The sequence below is a fragment of the Spermophilus citellus genome (genome assembly GCF_964194105.1).
Source record: "Spermophilus citellus genome assembly, chromosome: 3".
Taxonomy (NCBI): Eukaryota; Metazoa; Chordata; class Mammalia; order Rodentia; family Sciuridae; genus Spermophilus; species Spermophilus citellus.
The window spans coordinates 82,989,262-83,007,202 of NC_138184.1; positions in this window are offsets into that span (position 1 = coordinate 82,989,262).

A 17,941-nucleotide genomic window follows, 5' to 3' on the forward strand; every position below is an offset into this window, starting at 1 on the left:
CGCGCAGCCCCCTGTCACTCCCCAGGGGCTCCCCTGAGGTCACTGCCCTCCACGTTGTTAGGACGCCCATTGCACAGAGCAGAACACCAAGGGGCAGACAGCAGAAGCCACTGGCCCAAGGCTCCTCACGGGAAGGTGAGGCTTCAAAGCTTCAAGCCCTGGCCACAGCCAAGAGCCCTGCTGAGACCTGCTCTCAGGGTTTACACAACCCCAGGGGTGCCCTGCTTACAGGGTGGGGCTCCTGGGAGGGGGAGGAGGATGGGGATGGGGGATGGGGCTCCTGGGAGAGTGGCTTTATTTAGTTTTTTTGGAGGACCAGCCCACTTCCAAATACTAGCTGCAGAAAGCCTCAGGGCTCTTGGGAATAGAGCTACTCAGTGGCCCAGGGGATTCCCTCAAGCCCCTAGCCCATCTCAGCTCACGGAACGAGAAGGTGTCCCAGCCCCTGCCCACCCCCTCTCCCCACCCGCCCAATGCTGTCCCCTGAAAGCTTTCTTTGTCCCCATGGGAGGGGGTTGGAGGAGGTGGGATGTGCTGTTGGCACCAGGCAGAAGCCCACTCCCTTTTGTGGAAGTGCCCAGAAGGTCTTAGCCTGAGTCTGAGAGCAGAGCCGGAGGCAAGGTTCATGCACAGAGAGCAAACGTAGGACCTGACCCCACGGAGAAGGAAAAAGATCAGGGCAGGAGCCGGAGGACCTGGCCACACCATAGGCGTCCGGCGCCTCTTCTGCTGGACCCAAGGAGTCCTATGAAACGCATCTCAGAAGTGTCTGCCAGGGCCCCAGGACGGGAGCACTTATCAGTTGGCTCCCACCTCTGTTGGTCAAGGTGCCTGTGGCCTAGGAGTGATGTCAAGGGCCTCGCCTTGCCCAGGGTATCCACAAACCTTGGGACAGAGTCTTCAGAGAGAGTGTCCACGACACGGTCAGGGTGTTACCTGCAGCAAGCTGGGGGCAGCCGACCTGGAACTGGGGCCAATCTGTGTGTGTGTGTGTGTGTGTGTGTGTGTGTGTGTGTGTGTCCCAGGTGGGGAGAGGGACCACGTGGGGGTGAAAGGCAGGTGTGGGCAGATAGGAAGAGGTGCACAGAGGGTCTGGAGACACTGGTGCCACCGGGAGGCTCGGCAGAGGCTGTGGGCCAAGGATGGCTCATTCTCACCATAGTTGACCTGTCTGTCACCCGGCCATCTTCCCTTCCTCTGTCCTGTGAACACTCCCCTCCACCCTTCACTCCAACATCATCCCGACAACATGGGATGGCAGCCTGTCCTGCCGTGAGACGCCTGTAGGAGACAGAGTTGCATTTCCCAAATACTCACCTGTTGAAGCCCTAAACTCCAGGGCCTCGCCACAGGGTCCTTGAAGGCGTCAGTCCACATTAGAGGAAGGGGTCCTGATTTCAATATGGTGGGTGTCTCATCAAAGGAGAAATTTGGGCACAGACACATGCACACAAGGAAACCCCCACGTCAAAGTGAAGGCAGAGGTGGGGCACACAGTCTGTAGCCCAAGTTGGCCAACCAACAGCAGGGGTGAGGCATGGATCAGACGTGCCTCGTGGCTCTCAGGAGGACCAGCCTTGCCCATGCTGTGATCCCACACGTCCATCTTCCAGAATGGCGAGGCAATACTGTCAGTGGCATGAGCCGTCCACTGTGCTACACTATGGAAGCATCCCTTGCCAAGGAGGAGAACTAAGGGTACGGCAATTCCATGGCACCAAGGAGGGGCACTCGGTCTTGGCACTTGCCTGGGGCCCGGGTCCTCCTGGGTAATCCCACAGAACGGGAAATTCGCCCTGCCGAGGATGAAGGTCTGCAGCCAATTTTGGAAAGAAAATTCCGACGCTCTCAAGCATCCTCCAGCTCATGCGTGGCTTCAAGAACATTCTGAAGATGGTTCTTTGGAGGCAGAGCTGTCTTCCAGGGAGTGGTGAGCGCTCAGCTGATGAAGCCGGGTGGATTTGATGCGCAGATGTGCTTCCTTTAATGAACAACCTTAGAGACAAATAAGTCACGAGCAGGGAGAGACGTCTGCAGCCTCTTAGGAGGCGAGGGGAAGGCATGGCAGACACGGGTGGCCAGGGCGTCACACCACGCTTCCCACTCATCTCGTGGGTGCTCAACCCACTATGGCTGTCTGCTGGCTCCTGGGGAGGAGGGACACATGTGCAGAATTGGGCACTTTGCAGATCAGAAGTGGGTGATTTGTTTTAACCGGGTCACCTGGGTTTTCAGCAGATTTGCACTGTTGGAGCTCCACCCGGAGTCCCTGTCTCTTACCCCTCCTGGGATAATGTCCTCAGCTCTATGACCTCGTGCGTTCTGTGGCTGCAGCTGTGACTGTCTTTGGAGGTCTGCTCAGAGGATACACGATGCTTTGTCTGCAAATCCAGGAGCTGATGGCCCCTCGATGAGGGACAGCATTGAGCATCTGAGCCCAGCACTGCTTTTGTAGGAAGCTCAGCCATGGCGGGTCAGCGCCCGAGCCCCTGCTACTTTGCCTTGAATGTTGGGCCCCACTCTGAGCTATAATTTACACAGCAAGGCTCCCCCGCAGGATCAGGCTAAGCTGAGGCTTTGCTGAGATCTCACCCTGGCTGGGCGTCTTCTTCCCTCATCCTCCATTGGTTTCTCCTGGTGCATTTCCTTAATCAATCACTCTGGGAGACTCCTCCTGTCAGCTGCTGCTCCTGGGAACCTGACAGGAGGCAGGGGGTTTAACCCCTCAGGAGCAGCCCAAGTCTCTTCTCAAATATCCTGGGCTGTCTTCTCGGGTCCAAACCGCACTTGCGTGGTCTGAGGAGGGAGGACCGAGATTCGTGGGAGGGGAGCAAGAGGGAAGGTGTCTGTCAATCAATCAGGCGACAGAGAAGTTGACGCCATATTGCACCGGGGTTTCTCCACCTTGGAACTAGTGACACTTGGGGGATAACCTGGACACCGTAGGAGACTCAGCAGAATCCCTGACCTCTGCCCACCTGAGTTCAGTAGCACGCCCCCAGTCATGACAACCGAAATTGTCTTTAGACGTGCCCCGTGTTACCTGGCTGAGAACCATTGCATTCAACCTAGGACTGGGTCCCTACAGGCCCCTGTCTCCAGCTGGTTATCTTGATGCAGCCCGGGTCAGTTCTCCAGGAAGGTCCATGTCAGTTTCCTGCATGAGGCACGGGCAGCAGCTAAGGGGTGTGTGCACCGGGGAGGCGGGCAGGACATCAGCATCGACGACACGCGTGGACCACGTTAATGGGCTCAGCATGGTGCTAGACAGGCCACAGTGGGAGTGGGACTTATTTTGGCAAAGGAGTCACCAATGTGCTTGAAAAGACCCAGGGCGAGCTCTGTGTGTAGTCAGCATGATTTATCAACCAAAATGTTTTTCCAAGGACGGACAGATTTTTTCCCAGGATGCAGGACATCAGAGGCTGAAAGCCAGCAGAGTTCCAGGCAAGCTGGGGCTGTGTTCCCCTCTGAGAGGAATCCGGCTCACACCAGCTGATATGCAAGCATCCTGATGCCAAGCGTCACCTCCAGGTGGTGGGTGGCATGCTTCACCAGGTCACGTCCTGGTATTTCTGTGGTGGGAATCGGGCCCGCTGAATGAGCATGCACCCAGGTTCCTCCTAAGGGTATTGGAAAATGTCGGTCAGTGACAGTTGACCTAAGCCTGGGTTGGCTTTCTGTGCCTTGGTCACATGGGGCAAGCACAGAAGCTGCTGCCCTCCTCCCTCTGCTGTCTGAAAGCTCAAGAGGTGCAGAAACCTGGCCCCCAGCCCTCCCACTTTCCCATCTCCCTACCCCATAATCTCTCTCTCCACGTTTCCAATCCCCCCAGGCTCCAGCCCTCTTGGTGTCCATGGTGGCTTTCTTCTGCATAAGTACAGGAGATGCAAACACCCTTCTTATAAACGGACTATCTCCCGGACCCTCCTCACCAGCTCTGTCAAGACACGTGCTGTCTCCAACCTTTCCTCCTAGCCCGGTGCCCAGCTGTCTGGGAGAGAACAAGCCACTTGTGAGCCCTGTGGAACAGCCCTGCCCAGGGAGATCCACTGGCATCTCTGCAAGATGACCTCCTCTGCCCTGGGCTTGGCCAGCCCCATCCAGAGCTGGCCAGACTGTCCTGGACTCCCTGTGGCTCCTACCCAGGGAAGCAACCCAACCTCCCTCTCTGCTCAGGGTTCTGAGTCTTCGTGGAAGCATTCAGTGATAATATTTCAAAAACCTTATTCTACTTCTTTCCCCCAAAAACAGCCCATAAAACAAATCTTAGAGCCAGAGGAAATGCATATTGGTTGGGGACTGCCCAGGTATGGGCAAACTGACACGGAGTGATATCTCTCTCTCTCTCTCTCTCTCTCTCTCTCTCTCTCTCTCTCTCTCTCTCTCTCTCATGCTTGTAGAGACTCGTGGCAACTTGATATTCTGTTCCCAACTTCTAGGGAAGATTATTATTATTTTTTAAGTGTGTCTCTTAGTGACCTCTGGATCCTGGGAATATCCATTTAGCCCCCTCCTCTCGTCCCATAAGATTCTGTAAGGCCACTCCCTTTCCAGTGGGGTGTGGGGAGGAGGAGTTGGCATATCCACTCTCTCATGCCCAGGCTGGCACAGGGCTCGGACCCAAGCAGCTCTGACCCAGGCCCTGGGATGTCCAGAACCACGGGGTCTTTCTTTGCCTATTTGAGAAGGGACAGGAGCAGGGGGGCTTCTTCAGCTTCACAGGAAGGCTGCAAAGTGCAGGATAGCTCAGGAAGCAGCGGGGACTGCCCTCTCCGGGCATCAGCAGTGTGAGTCTCCAGGGCCTCTGGGAAGCTCTTTCCAGCCCCCCAGCCCCAGGCAGCCCACCCTGAACCTGATAGGCCCCCCCTTGGAAACAACATCATTAAGAAAGAAAGCAATAGAGTCAGGAGATCTGAGTTCCAGCCCCGACTCTGGCTGGTCCACCAACGTGGCTCCCGAGTGCCCTGGGTAATAGGGACAGGGAGGATCAGTGTGAGGCGGGTCTCTTACTACGAAGATGCCTAAGTGCTTCGCAAGTGTGACTTCATCTCGTCCTCATGGGACATCTGGGGGGTGGGCAGGCCACTCTTAGCTTGGGATTGTAAATGGAGAAAAGTGTCAGAGGGGTGTGTGTGTGTGTGTGTGTGTGTGTGTGTGTGTGTGTGTAGAGGGAGGGAGAGACATGGCGTTTGGAAGGAGCCTGCTGCCCTCTGGCTGACTATGGGCTGAAGAGCTCCACCCATCCCTCTTTTTTGGAGGACGGCCAAGTCTGGCACACCAGGGAGGAGGAGCGCCAGGGGCCAGGTGTTCTCAGGGGGCAGAGCACCAAGCCAGAAGGATGGATGTGGCAGGGGGTGAGTTTATCCAGCTTCAGGATGACCGCGCGGCCTAGGGTGAGCTGCTAACCCCACTGCAACTTGGCTCTCGTTAGCAGAAGGGTGCCCGTTTTCAGGACCTTGCAGCAGCATCTGCTGGGGAGTCTGGGAATGTGTCGCTTTGGATTTGGGGACAGGGTGTGCATGTCCAGGGCTAAAACATCTCAAACCTAGGACCAGGTGCAGGAGAGAGCTGAGGGCAGAGCGCCTAGGGAGGGGGCACAGCGCTTGGGTAGAGGGAAGAGCTCCTGGGGAGGGGGCAGAGTGCCTGGGGAGGGGGCAGTACCAGGACACCCCCCCCCCCGGAACCTTTCAAAGGACACCAGGTGCCCTCCCCCCGCTGCCCGGGCACCTGCTCCTCTCGGTCCTGCGTTCGGGGCAGAGCACGGCAGATGAATCGAGGGGAAAGCAGCCATGGAGTCCAGGTGGGCCTGGGGTCAGCCTCCCCTCTGCCAGACCTTGGGTGTGGCACTGCCTCCCTCAGAGTCCCCATTTCTTCCCCACTACAATGAGGGGCCCAAAGAAGTGCCTATGATCCCGCGAACTGGGGCGAGAACGCAGCTTCTAAACCCAACATGCGAGCTTCACCCCCAGCTCACAGGAATCCCATGAAAAATAAATTGATGGATTTTAAGAGGATCCTGCACAGAGAGGTGGCAGGCCAGAGCAGTCGAGAGCCAACCCAGTTATCTGGAAAATGATCAGGAAGATGCCCAAGTGGGGGAGAGGGATTTGCCAGCTGTCCCCGGATGGGGAGGGAGTGAGGAAGGGCTGGAGTCCCCGAACACCTGCAGAGCCCCTGCAAGGCATCAGGCCACGGGACATGCCACCATCCCTGGTGGGGACTTTCTGAACCGCATACGTATTTCTCCTGGTGGGAGAATGTGTTCTCCAATTCCAACTTCTCCAGATTTCACTTGACCCTCTTCTGCACAGACCACGTCCCTCCTGTCCCCAAGGACAGGCTTAGAGAAAGGCGTGGCCGGTGGTTTAGCAACACGTTGTCCTTAACCATGGCCGGTCCTGCCATCTGATAGTATTGACGATCCAGAAGCTGCTCTTGCCCCCTTCAATAGGAAGCAGCCCTGAGACCTGCTGCGCCCGTTGACTGACATCCTGTCACTCTGGCAGCCACTGACCCTGCTGGAAAGTGGACTCAGCCCTGGAAGCCTTTCCTGAGAAGTCCCTGCCCCCTGGATCCAAAGGATGCCACCAAACGTCCACTTTAGGGACTTGAGACACCAGGGGCTGGTGCCAGTGTCCCTGCTCTTCGTTGAGAGGCTGGGACGTGGTAATGGGCCGAGCATGGTGCCTGGCATGTACCCAGTGCTCAGTACCTGGGGAATGTCATCTTGGGGGCTCTTCAGAGCCCCTGAACAGGCAGCCCAGGGCTCCTCCGCCTCTCCCATCCTCTGGAGGTGGGAGGTTGGAGCTGGGTTATCTCACTGTGGCCTTTCAACCTCTCGGAGAGCTGGGGTCAGGGCTGAGTGCTGGTGGGCTGGGCAGCCTGGGCCCTGTCAACATGAGATGTCCCAGGAGGACCTGCTGGGACAGCTGGGGGCGGGGCCTGGAGCAGAGCAAGTTGGAAGGGGTGATGCCCTGAAGCCGGCCACTCCCACCCTGGAGAAGGGGGTGGAGGAGTCGGGAAGGGGGTGGCCAGGCTGAAGCTGCCTCCTCCCCACCTGGTGCTCTGCTCAGCCGCTTTTCAAGATCTTAGTTTTATAACCTGGAATAGCTGTGAAGGTCTTTAATATATTTATTTGAAGATGGACACAATGCCTTTACTTTTATGTGGTTCTGGGGAATGAACCCAGTGCCTCATGCATGCTAGGCAAGTGCTCTACCCCTGAGCCACAACCCCAGTCCGTGAAGGTCTGTCTTTAAAGAAAATACAGAAGGTTATGATCTCCTGTTAGCCCCCCATTCTCTCCCAGACTGAACCAGCGTGCACACACGGGATGTACCCTTTTCAGAAACTGGTTTGCATGGCATCAACGCTGAAGTTTTTTTTGTTACCAGGTCTTGCATGCTTTCAGATGACCTTGTTCTTTTTAACAGTTGCATGCTATTCCACACCTCGGATGGGCCATTGTTCCCCAATGATTTGCTCATGGAGGGACAAGCAGGATGTGTTTTCCTGATGTTATGAAATGCGCTACAATCTACACCCTTGTCCACATCGAGTACGTGCTGGGATAACACCTGTCTTCCTAGGGTAGAGTTCTGGACATGGGCCAAAGGGACATTAAGGATCAATGGATCCAGTGGCTCCAGGCTGCACGCTGCCAGTTCTATTTTTACTTAAGAACTCCTTGTCATAGGCTCCTGGAAGGAAAGCTTCTGATTTTTTAAATCATGGTATTCCAAACTCACCTCATTTCTCATAGCAGGAGGCTGGATTCATAAGGAGAGTACTAGGTCCCAGGGTAGGACAATGGTGCCCAGGAGAAGGGGCACCCTCAGGGAGATTGCCAGAGGGATATTGAAGGTTTCTCAGGACTCCTTTGCTGACAGATGTATATGGAACCTCGAGTTTTCCTGGGCCGACCCCAGGCAGTGACCAATTGATGGGGACCACAGCAGTCCATGTCCTTGCCTGGAGACCAGATAATCCAGGGGCCCGATTCCTATCCCGGAGCTTCCCCCAGGATCCAGCCAAGGCTGGGACTTTCTGAAGTCACCCCTCTGCTGGGCTTCTCCCCCTCCATTACCTGTTTGTCCTGGGGACGGTCCATCAACACAGCCCATGCATCCACATCCTGGTCTCAGGCCAAGTTCTTCCAGAATACACCCGAGGTACCATGGAGGATGGCCAGGCAGTGCCCTCCTGGATGGACGTGTCTTCATTAGCAGTCACCCAAGAGCAGCCAAGGGCCCTGGAACCCCCTTGCATGCTGCAGAGAAGCCTGCCGGCTTCCTGCAGGAGATTTTCAGCATGGATCTGAGAGCTTGGGGTCTTGTCATCCAGAAATGTAACTTGAAATAATAGTCCCCACCGTCACTGTACACCAGCTGGGTTTCTTGTAGATCTTCTCTAGACACCTTGGTTTCCTTGTCTATGCACTAAACAATCAGTACTTGCATCGTAAGGCAGTGAGAGTTAAGTACTGCTTTCCATGCTTAGTCCTTTGGTGCTTGAGCTGAAATACGAGGTTCCGATCACTACACGCCGCTGTCCGTGTGACCTTCAACAGCTGAGCTTCATTTTCCCCTCTGAAGCTGGGGACAGCTACTTCTCTTGGGACTGACATGAAGATTTAGTGTCAGGTCAGGCTCACGGCCATGCCTAGCAAAGGCCCTGATCTGACTCACTTGGGGCTATAGCCAAGCCTGGAGGATGAGTACACATGCTTGGTGCTGGACCAGGAGAGAGAATTTGTGAATTCAGCAAGATGATGTTCATTGTCTAGCCTCCCTCCACTGTTTGTACAATTAAAATATGAATAAAGAAAAGTCTTTGGCCCTCCCCGGAGATGACCACTATGGGTCTTTTCCTCTCTTATCCAGTATGTTTGTTTCAAACTTTTACATCTGGATATTTTGGAAAAAGACGATCATTTTCTACATATTAGACTATTAGTTATTACATAGATGTCTCAGAATGGGGTCGTGTGTCTTCAGCCTTGGTGAGCATGCTCACCTGCCCAGTCTCAGGAGTTCTATTTGGCCACTCCCACCTTGCTGGACACCCAGGTTACTACCACTTTGCCACAAGCCCTTCTGTGCATGACCATCTTTGTGCTTATTTATCTTTGCACACGGGCAATAGTGCTTCTGCAGCTGTGGCTTGATCTCTGGGGTGGAGGGATGTGCACTTCCTGGACCTGCATGGAGGCCCAAATCCTACATGGAATGGGATAGTGTTTCCATAGATCCCACATTTCCCCTCCCTTGTATTATGGAGACTTTGCCAGGCATAAAGTAAGTTATTAATTTGATTGCCACTTGCAAGGAAGAAGTCTATATGTTTAGTATGTATTTTTTTCTTCCTATATGGTTTTTATCTGAGGCTGATTGAGTCAACAGATGAGGAAACCTACAGGTCCAGAGGGCTGACTGTACATGCTACCCTTGTCGACCCTTCAGAAGGCCCAGCAGAGAAAACTTACAAGTCAGGAGAGATAGGGGAAGGAGGCACTCCTGACCACAAGTCTAATAACCTAAGGAAATAGGGCAGGGTCTTCACAAGTTTAAGGGAAGAGATCGAGGACTTGGGGTGGAATTCAGAAGGCAGGTGCCTGCCCTGCTCTGTCATTGCCAAGATGAGGACTTGGAATCTTGAGGAGTTGTTAGTCTCAACAAGCAGGTCATGAGCCTCCTCTTCTAGGGACAAATATTCTGATTAAAGCAGCAACGTTCAACACTGGGACCCAGACTTGGGTTGGTTTCAATTTTCAAGAGTTAAAAGTTGAATTTTCAGGTCCACAGTTATTACTGTTTAGAATTCCCTGCATAGAGCAACAATAAGCAGATTGATAATCATTTAATAGTTCTTTACAGATCATGCCCCCTCCTGGTATCTGGGTGGACCACCACACCCCTTCCTTCTGCTCCCCACCATATTTTGCTTGTTATATGGACTTATTTTGGAGGAGAGTTGGCACGAGACAGTAGAATTTCAAACAGTGCTAATTCCTTCCTGTCACCTCATACTCCAAGAGGCCCCTTGTGCAATTCTTGTTCCAAGTTGTTAGAGTCTGTAAACAAGTCAGGATGGCGCCTGGCATTTTGCCAGAGGGAGTGGTTTATGAAGTAAAGGCAGCAAGCCATTAAGTGTGGAGATTCCTTATTGTTTGACTGCTGTATCTAGTTTATGTTAATTAAGATAAGCTGTGTGGCATGTATAAATACCCCTCCTGTCGTACAATAAACGGCTCTCACTCCTGCTGTATCAATGTACACAAGTTCTTCGTCATCCCCTGGTTATTTTGCTGCAGCCAGACTGCGGCAGATGGTGGCCCGTTATGGGGAACCCCGGGACACTCGGGGGTAATTGATGAAAAAAAAAGCTGCCTGTCCATAGATAGGATGGGAGCAAATCTGCTCTTCCCTAGGCAGATAGGGTGAGAGGAAAAATGGCCATTTTGAGAAAATGGAGAAGATTGATACAGTATGTTTGTGTCTTGTTTTGTCTTGGTTTATTGTACTGTCTTTGTGATGAAAATATGGAAGGGGTGAGAAGTAAATTACTAAGGGAAGAAGGCACCCCAATGGAACCAAGAGCAATTAGGGCATGTGTTGATAATAGCTCAGGAACTCTAGTCAGAAAGAAGAAAGTTCAGAGGAGGAAGGATTATCAGGAAAAAAGTTGCAGCAAAAGGCTATTACTGAATACTTTTCCTTACCAGAGGGTGCTTGAATCTGTGTAGCAGCTGCCACATGCTCAAGCCTGTCATTGCGCAGCAAGGACTTTCCAAGCAGTGGCAGAGGCTCTTCCCCACCCCCAGCATGGGGAGCGGGACGCCACTGCTAGAGCCCAAATCCAGACCTGACCTGGAGTCTCAGTCTCCCGGGCTCTTGCTCCCTGTGCCCGGAAGCAGTTTGAGTCCGGGACACTCCCCAGGGCCATCTGGGGCTGCCCAGGATGCTGCAGGCGGAAGATGGCCAAGATGGCCGGCATCCTTGAAGTTTGATCATTTCCAAGGCCAGTAACTACAATGGTTCTCCCACACCTGGAAGCTAATGAGTAATGAGCAGTATTAAGGCTTATTTCAAATGTAAAAAACCTTGAGATAATGTACTAAATTGTTCAGAAGGTTGTTTTCTTAGCACCTGCTGGAATGCTACAGGATTTTCTTTAGCCATCCGGAGTTCCTGCCTTCGTCCCAGTGCCGGTGAAGATGAAGGTGGAAGAATTTCCAGTGTTGCTGAAAACCGGACGAAACTTCGGCTGAGAAATGGATGAGACTTTGGAGCTGTTGCCGATTCTGCTGCTACAGCTTAGGCTAGCTGCCTGTAGAACTTACCTGGACTGTGATTTACCTGGACTGTGACTTAATCTATTGAGACACTGCTTTACCTGTACTGAGACAACAAACTGTAATCTACAACAATTTGTAACTCGGTATCTTTGCTAATGGTGTCATTGCTGGTATAATTTTTCCAAGGGCTTCTTGCATGGAGCCATCAATTGGCTTGGTATTGTGGCATTTTATATCCTCCCCTTCTGCTTGTAGCAGGTTATTTATGGTGTTTTTGTAAAAACCATTATGGTCTCTACTTAAATTAAACAAAAGGGGGAAATGTTAGAGTCTGTAAACAAGTCAGGATGGCACCTGGCATTTTGCCAGAGGGAGGGGTTTATGAAGTAACGCCAGCGAGCCATTAAGTGTGGAGATTCCTTATTGGTTGACTGCTGTATCTAGTTTATGTTAATTAGATAAGCTGTGTGGAATGTATAAATACCCCTCCTGTCCTACAATAAAAGGCTCCCACTCCTGCTGTATCAATCTACACAAGTTGTTCTTCACCCCCCCCCATTACTTTGCTGTAGCCGGACTGTGGCACCAAGACATATTCTCAACCACAATTACTTAGTCTCCTTTTTATTTGGGAATTATTTTACATTTACAGACAATACAGAGTCCTCAGTAGCCCTCACCCCTAATGTTAACATCTTTCACAGAACCATCACCAAAACCAAGACCAAACACGGTACGTTCCCATTAAAGGTAGTCTTCAGTTGGACGCACCACATTTTACACCTGTGTTCTGTCTTTGCTGTTATAAGGTCTCTTCCAGGACTCCTGTGTCAGTCAGCTTTTCATTGCTATGACAAAACACCTGAGGAAAAAAAGCTTAGAGGAAAAATGTTTGGGCTCACAGTTTGAGGTTTTTGTCCACAGTCCACTACTTCATGGCTGCGGGTTCCTGGTGAGGCAGATCATCCTGGCAGAGCGGCAGGGTGGAGCAGAGCTGCTTAGCTCATGGCAGCCAGCAAGCAGAGAGGGGCAGGGACAAGATACAGTCCCCCAAGGCATACTCCCAAGGCCCACGCCCTCCAGCCAGGTTCCACCTCCTACAGTTCCCTGGGTAAAAAGGCCCATAACACACTGGGGGACAATCCAGATCCAGACCACAACCACCCACATGGTACTTAGTCATGTCCCTTGGTCAGGGATTTTGCAGGAGGCCCTTCTGTTGGGGTTGACGTGATGTTCACTCATGAGACAGGGGCAATGGGTTACTGGGAAGATGGGGGCGATGACTGTCAGTCACCTGCCCTCACAGGAAGAAAGTGGTTGCCTCCACCCATTTTTAAGGTTGCAGGGAGCGACAGAAGGGGAGACTGAGCTCTACCCCTGGGTGGGGGAAGCCGACTCGGGTTATTTGGCTTCTTTGTAAAGAGTCTCAACCTCCATTAGGATACGCGTCTTTCTCCAAGATGGACGAGGATGGGAGACCCACGATGACCCCACCCGCCATGACCATCTTCCCTCCAGAGGCCCCCGAAGTTCCCCCACAGGATGCTCTGTCAGATAAGCCCTTCTCAGAGTCCTCCAAAGTCCTCCTTTGGACCAGGCAGAGGGGAACTGGGCGGTGTCCCAGGTGTGGCTTCTCAGTGTGGTCCCCGGCCGGCAGCACCACCCGGGAGCTGCTAGAAGTGCAGGATCCTAGGCCCCACCTGGGCCTTCCGAGTTGGACTCCCCAGTTTGGCCAGGGCCTGGCCCAGTGGCTCCGAGGAGTGTCTGGGTTTGAGGAGCATCGTGTTGGACTCTGCAGAGTCAGGGGTTGGCAGCTCCTGTGGTCAGTCTCCTCCCTGCCGCCAGGGCACTTGCTCCTGCATGTGCGAGTTTTCAGAGGAAGTCTGGTGGGGCAGGTTTAGAAGCCCCAATCTCCTGCCTTGATCCCGGGCAGCTCCCTTCCCAATCCCTCCTCCCCTCTCTGCATTCTCTACCTGCTCTGAAGTTACTAGAGCCTGGTGTGAATTTAGGGACAATAAAACCATCAAAGGGCTTGGTCCTGAGAACAATCAGTCAGGGAGTTTGCACTAAAAGATTATCCTGCCCTAGGAAGGTGCGACTTCAAGGCAAGTTGATGAGAGACCTTAGGAGGGGCCTTTGGGAGAACTGGGGAAACTGGAGACCATTTTTTAAAATTCATCTGCTGTCTCATTGACCTCCCACCCCATGTTTCTTATCCCTTCCCTGCAGTCACTCCAGCTGCCTGTTTCTAGCTTTTGAGCTTCTCTGTCACTTTGCCTGTGGTGAGTCAGTGCTCCTCATGCTCCTGGAAGCCCTGGGGGTAGGACACTTCTGAAAGCAGCCTTCCAACCCCCAGTGGCCTCTTCCCTTTATCTCATCAGGTAAACCACTTGCTCCCATGATTTTGGGTCTTCATCCAATGCAGATGCCTGGAGACATGAGGACTGGAGGGAATGCACAGCTTCCCGCCCTTCTGCTGATGTCTACAGGGGGATGGGCCCATGCATTGAATAGGACATTCAAGTCCCCTCGTGCTCTGACTGCCCCGAGGATCACAGAAAAGGCCCTGCCGCCAAGGCCACAGCCCGAGAGGATTCCCAACAGTGACATGCAGGTTAAGAGGACATATCTGGATGCAGCACTCTCTCCAGTGAGCCTGGATTCTGGAGCAGGGAGGAAGATATCCATGTGGCAGTCCCACAGGTCCCAGGCTTTTATTCAAAGAGAAAGTCACTATTCAACGGTTGGACTGCACCCGTCTATGGCACCTTTGGGATCTATCATAGCATTGGCAGTGTCACCATGAGCTTCCCAGATCACCCCAGCCCAGGGTTGAGCACAGAAGGGACATGGGGCCTGGCTCATTTGTGCCTACTGTGGCATTGCTCAAATGAGCCTTGCTCTGGAGTGTCCCCCTGGGGTTTGCCCAGATATCCTCAGACTTACATTATAACCCAAGTCTCCCCTGTCCACATCCAGTTGACCCCTTTACCACTGCTGAGTACCTCAGCTCATGCACAGGGCACACAAGGGGGCAGGGCTTCACACCTTATGTCATCCAAATTTGGCCCTCTCCTGCTTTCACATCTCACCCACCTCTCAGTCATGGCAGGGCTACTCAGGTGCACAGCTGCCCAGGGAGTTTCCACCTCGGCCCCTCCCAAGGGATCTTTAAACCATAATTGCTGATGTGTTGGAGGATGTGTTGGTGCCGAGTTTAATCAAGAAGTTAAGTGCGAGCCTTCCTCCTTCAGCTCCAGAGCCAAGACTAATTTAAACACCCCACTCCCCATTCATTACTCTAATTCCATCAGCAAGCTGACCAAGCCTGACCCTGCCTCTGATTTATGGCCTCACCAACAGATGCAGCAGCTGAGGACCCAGCCGGTCATCTGGGTAGCCGGGAGGCAGGTGGATCAGAAGAGAGGGCAGCCCCCTCAGCCCTTCTGGAGGGGAAAGAGATGTAGGAATTTTGAGGTTTTGCTGGATGAATGCAGAGGGCAAGGTATCTATGCAGGGCAGAAAGATTCCTTTCTGCATCTTCAAGTGGGCCAACTTGGGAAGAGGGAAAAAGTAACCCATGTGTCAGTGGCATGAGGTGGCATGTGCGGTCTGATCCTCTCGTCTACTCCTGTGGCAACATGATTACCATGAGCCCTGGATCATTTTAATTTTAGCAAATATATTGTCATAGGATCATGGGCAGGACCCTCAGGTCAGTATTTACACTTTAGTGGTTTCACAGTGTTTTTATCACATTTAGGAAGGTGTGAAGTTCACAAGTACATTGCTTCGGAAGTCTTCACAGGGTGAATGTGTCTCTGCAGTTGTAATTAAGCAGAGAATCTTTATGTTGGTGTGTTCTTTTGAGAGAGCTGCTTTTTGGAAGAAGGTACCCTAGGCCTCCTTCCTACACACAGGCAATCTCACTTGGTGCATCTATTTGTACAGATTCCTGCATCCCTGTGTGGAATGACCCCGGTCTGAGCTGGATACAGTCTGGGGCCATTTGGAATCAGCAGATGGTCAGGCTACTAGCTGGAGTGGAAGGTTCTTTATTCCCTCTTCACTTCCATGTTTCATCCTGCAAGAGCCAACTCTGCTCTCAAACAGCACTGAACTATGGATCTAGACTCTCTAGGCTCTAATCCTATCAACACTTGCTTTATGCCAAGTGCTAGCTTCCTGTAGGAAGCTGAACTTCAGTTTCATCTACTCCATTTCTACAAAGTTATGAGGTTTATTTGTTGCCCAGAAATAAGTGGGGGAGGCCACCTCAGCGGGTCCCCTGGCATCGACTCTGGGATCCAGTGGTTACTACAAAGCGCCCTTGGGATTTACCAGTAGGGATCATTCCACCCAAGGAAGCGGGAGGCCAGAGGGTGGACAGATGCATACCATCAAACAAAGTCCAGAGGCAACCACATCACTCCACAGCTGAGCTCTGGGGATGGAACAGTTGGTCTCTCCAGTGGGCTTCAGGGGTACCAGGGAGCTGGGCGGTGTGGATCAATGCCTGGAGGAGGCAGAGGTAGAGTCACCTCTGGTTCACACATACAGCCCAAGTGGCCCAAGGTTCATCCTTTGACATTAGATATTTGACTTAGGATTACAAGAGCCTCTGAAACGAGTGCACAAAGAGATGAAGAGGAGGGCCCAGCAAGGACACGCTCCAGACACTGAACACATCAAGATGCCAGGTAATTTGTTACCATTAGTGAAGAGGTGCTTCTGAGCACAGTCCAGGTCCCTAAACCACCACCAGCCTTTTCAGCCATGAGTTATGTGGGAGCCACTCTGCCGATTCCACTGGACAGACAATCAGGGTCGGAAGAATCTAGGTCTGGTGAATACCAAGGACCAGGAATGATTCCACTGCAAAGACGAAATTGAAATGCTTGGTTTTAAATTCCTTTGTAGATCACAGAAATTTAAAACTTAAAGGTTTAGTGACACAATGAGTATTCATTGGTTTACCTGAGAGTGCATTATTTTTTCCCCGTTTAACAGAGTTGTCAGGATTGGATGCTGCTGCCTGGGGTGGGCAGCTTTCCCTCAGTGTATGTCAGAGCTCCTTCCTCATGAAAGATGGATCCAAGCAGGAGAACCAGGCTGGGACACTGAGAACTCAGTTCCCTTGGCATCTGCCAGCCATTCCAAGGTCAAAGACCATTTTCCCAAATCCCTGTTAACTGGAGCCCTGTTCTCCATGCCGCTTCTCATTCAGGGACTGGCTGAACCGGGTTGGCCTCTATTTCTGTACGAAGCAGCTGGGGAAGGAGTCCTGGCCCACCCCCAAATTCTGGGGAGCACAGCATGTATCAGAGGGACCCGGGGAGTGGTACCAAGATGAAGATGTGGAGGGAACTAGGTTTGAAGTCCATGAACCTGCGGTCACTGGGAGCTACAGCTCCGATCAGGAGGCAAGAAGTAGGTTTTCCCCCCAGACTTCAGTGGTGACCCCACGTGGATGAATGAATTCCCACAACAAAGGATAAGAAATCGGCAGAAATATACATTCGACTTTCACAGCTGAGCCCTCGGATTCTGAGTCAGTCTATGGCGATGACCAGGATGCTCAGCACTGTCACTATTTCTTTTGAGCCAATTGCCCAAGGACAGACCAGAGGGTACCTCAAAAAAAAAAAAAAGAAAAAAGGAATGATGGTTCTTCGTGGAAGAACCTCAGCAGCAAAAATTGTTTGCCCAACTCTTGGTCTGAAGCAGCAGGGAGAAATCCTAGATGTGGCCCTGGATGTCCGGCTGCCTGCTCCAGGAGCTGCTTCTAGGAGCTACAGAGGCTGTCTCCCCCTAAAGGCTCTCCTATTATAATCACACCCGAGTATTGTAATCTGGTCTGAGATCTGTTGCCATCTTTCCGAGGGCATTGGACAGGTGTCCCTCGGCCATCCTGTGTGAACCAACTTGTCCAGTTAAGTGACTGGTGATTCCAGTCTAGGGTCAGACTCACCGACTCTGCCAAAGTCATTGGGATTCTACTGCAAGCATAAGGATTTGTTGCAATGAGAGTTTGGCAAGACAGTTTGGCACATCGATTCCCAAAGCAAGATTTATTTTTTAATCATGATTAAGGACAAGCATGTACCATTTTATGACATGCCTTCTCTCCCTTTCACATTTTTGCCAACGAGACATGGACATAATGACAGGAAACTGTTAGTCATAATTGCCCCCCACCCCATACAATAACATCCAGTCATAAGTAGGTATGACTTAGTTTAGGTCCAACATAGCCATCAAGTTACACTCTCTAAACACTTGAAGGAAAGGTTCGAACAAATCAGAACATGTCTGTGGGGCCATAATTGAAAATGGCATTGAGGCCATCGAGATGGTGAGACCCAAGGATCTAGCATAGACCACCACATCCAGTCCAGCTTCTATGGGGGTTGTATGGTGTCGAAGGCCAAGGGGCCCTGACGCTCAGGTGCCGAAACTTCAAGTTGTGTTGTCAACATAACTGGTCTTCACATCATGAGACATGAGACCAGAGACATGAGGCTCTTGTGCCAAACTTCAACCTAGGAAGTACCCCCACTTATTTTACCCTGTTCAGTTCTGGATCCCCAACACCCTTTCCCCCAATCACAATCGGAAGTCATCCAGACCCCGCTGGGA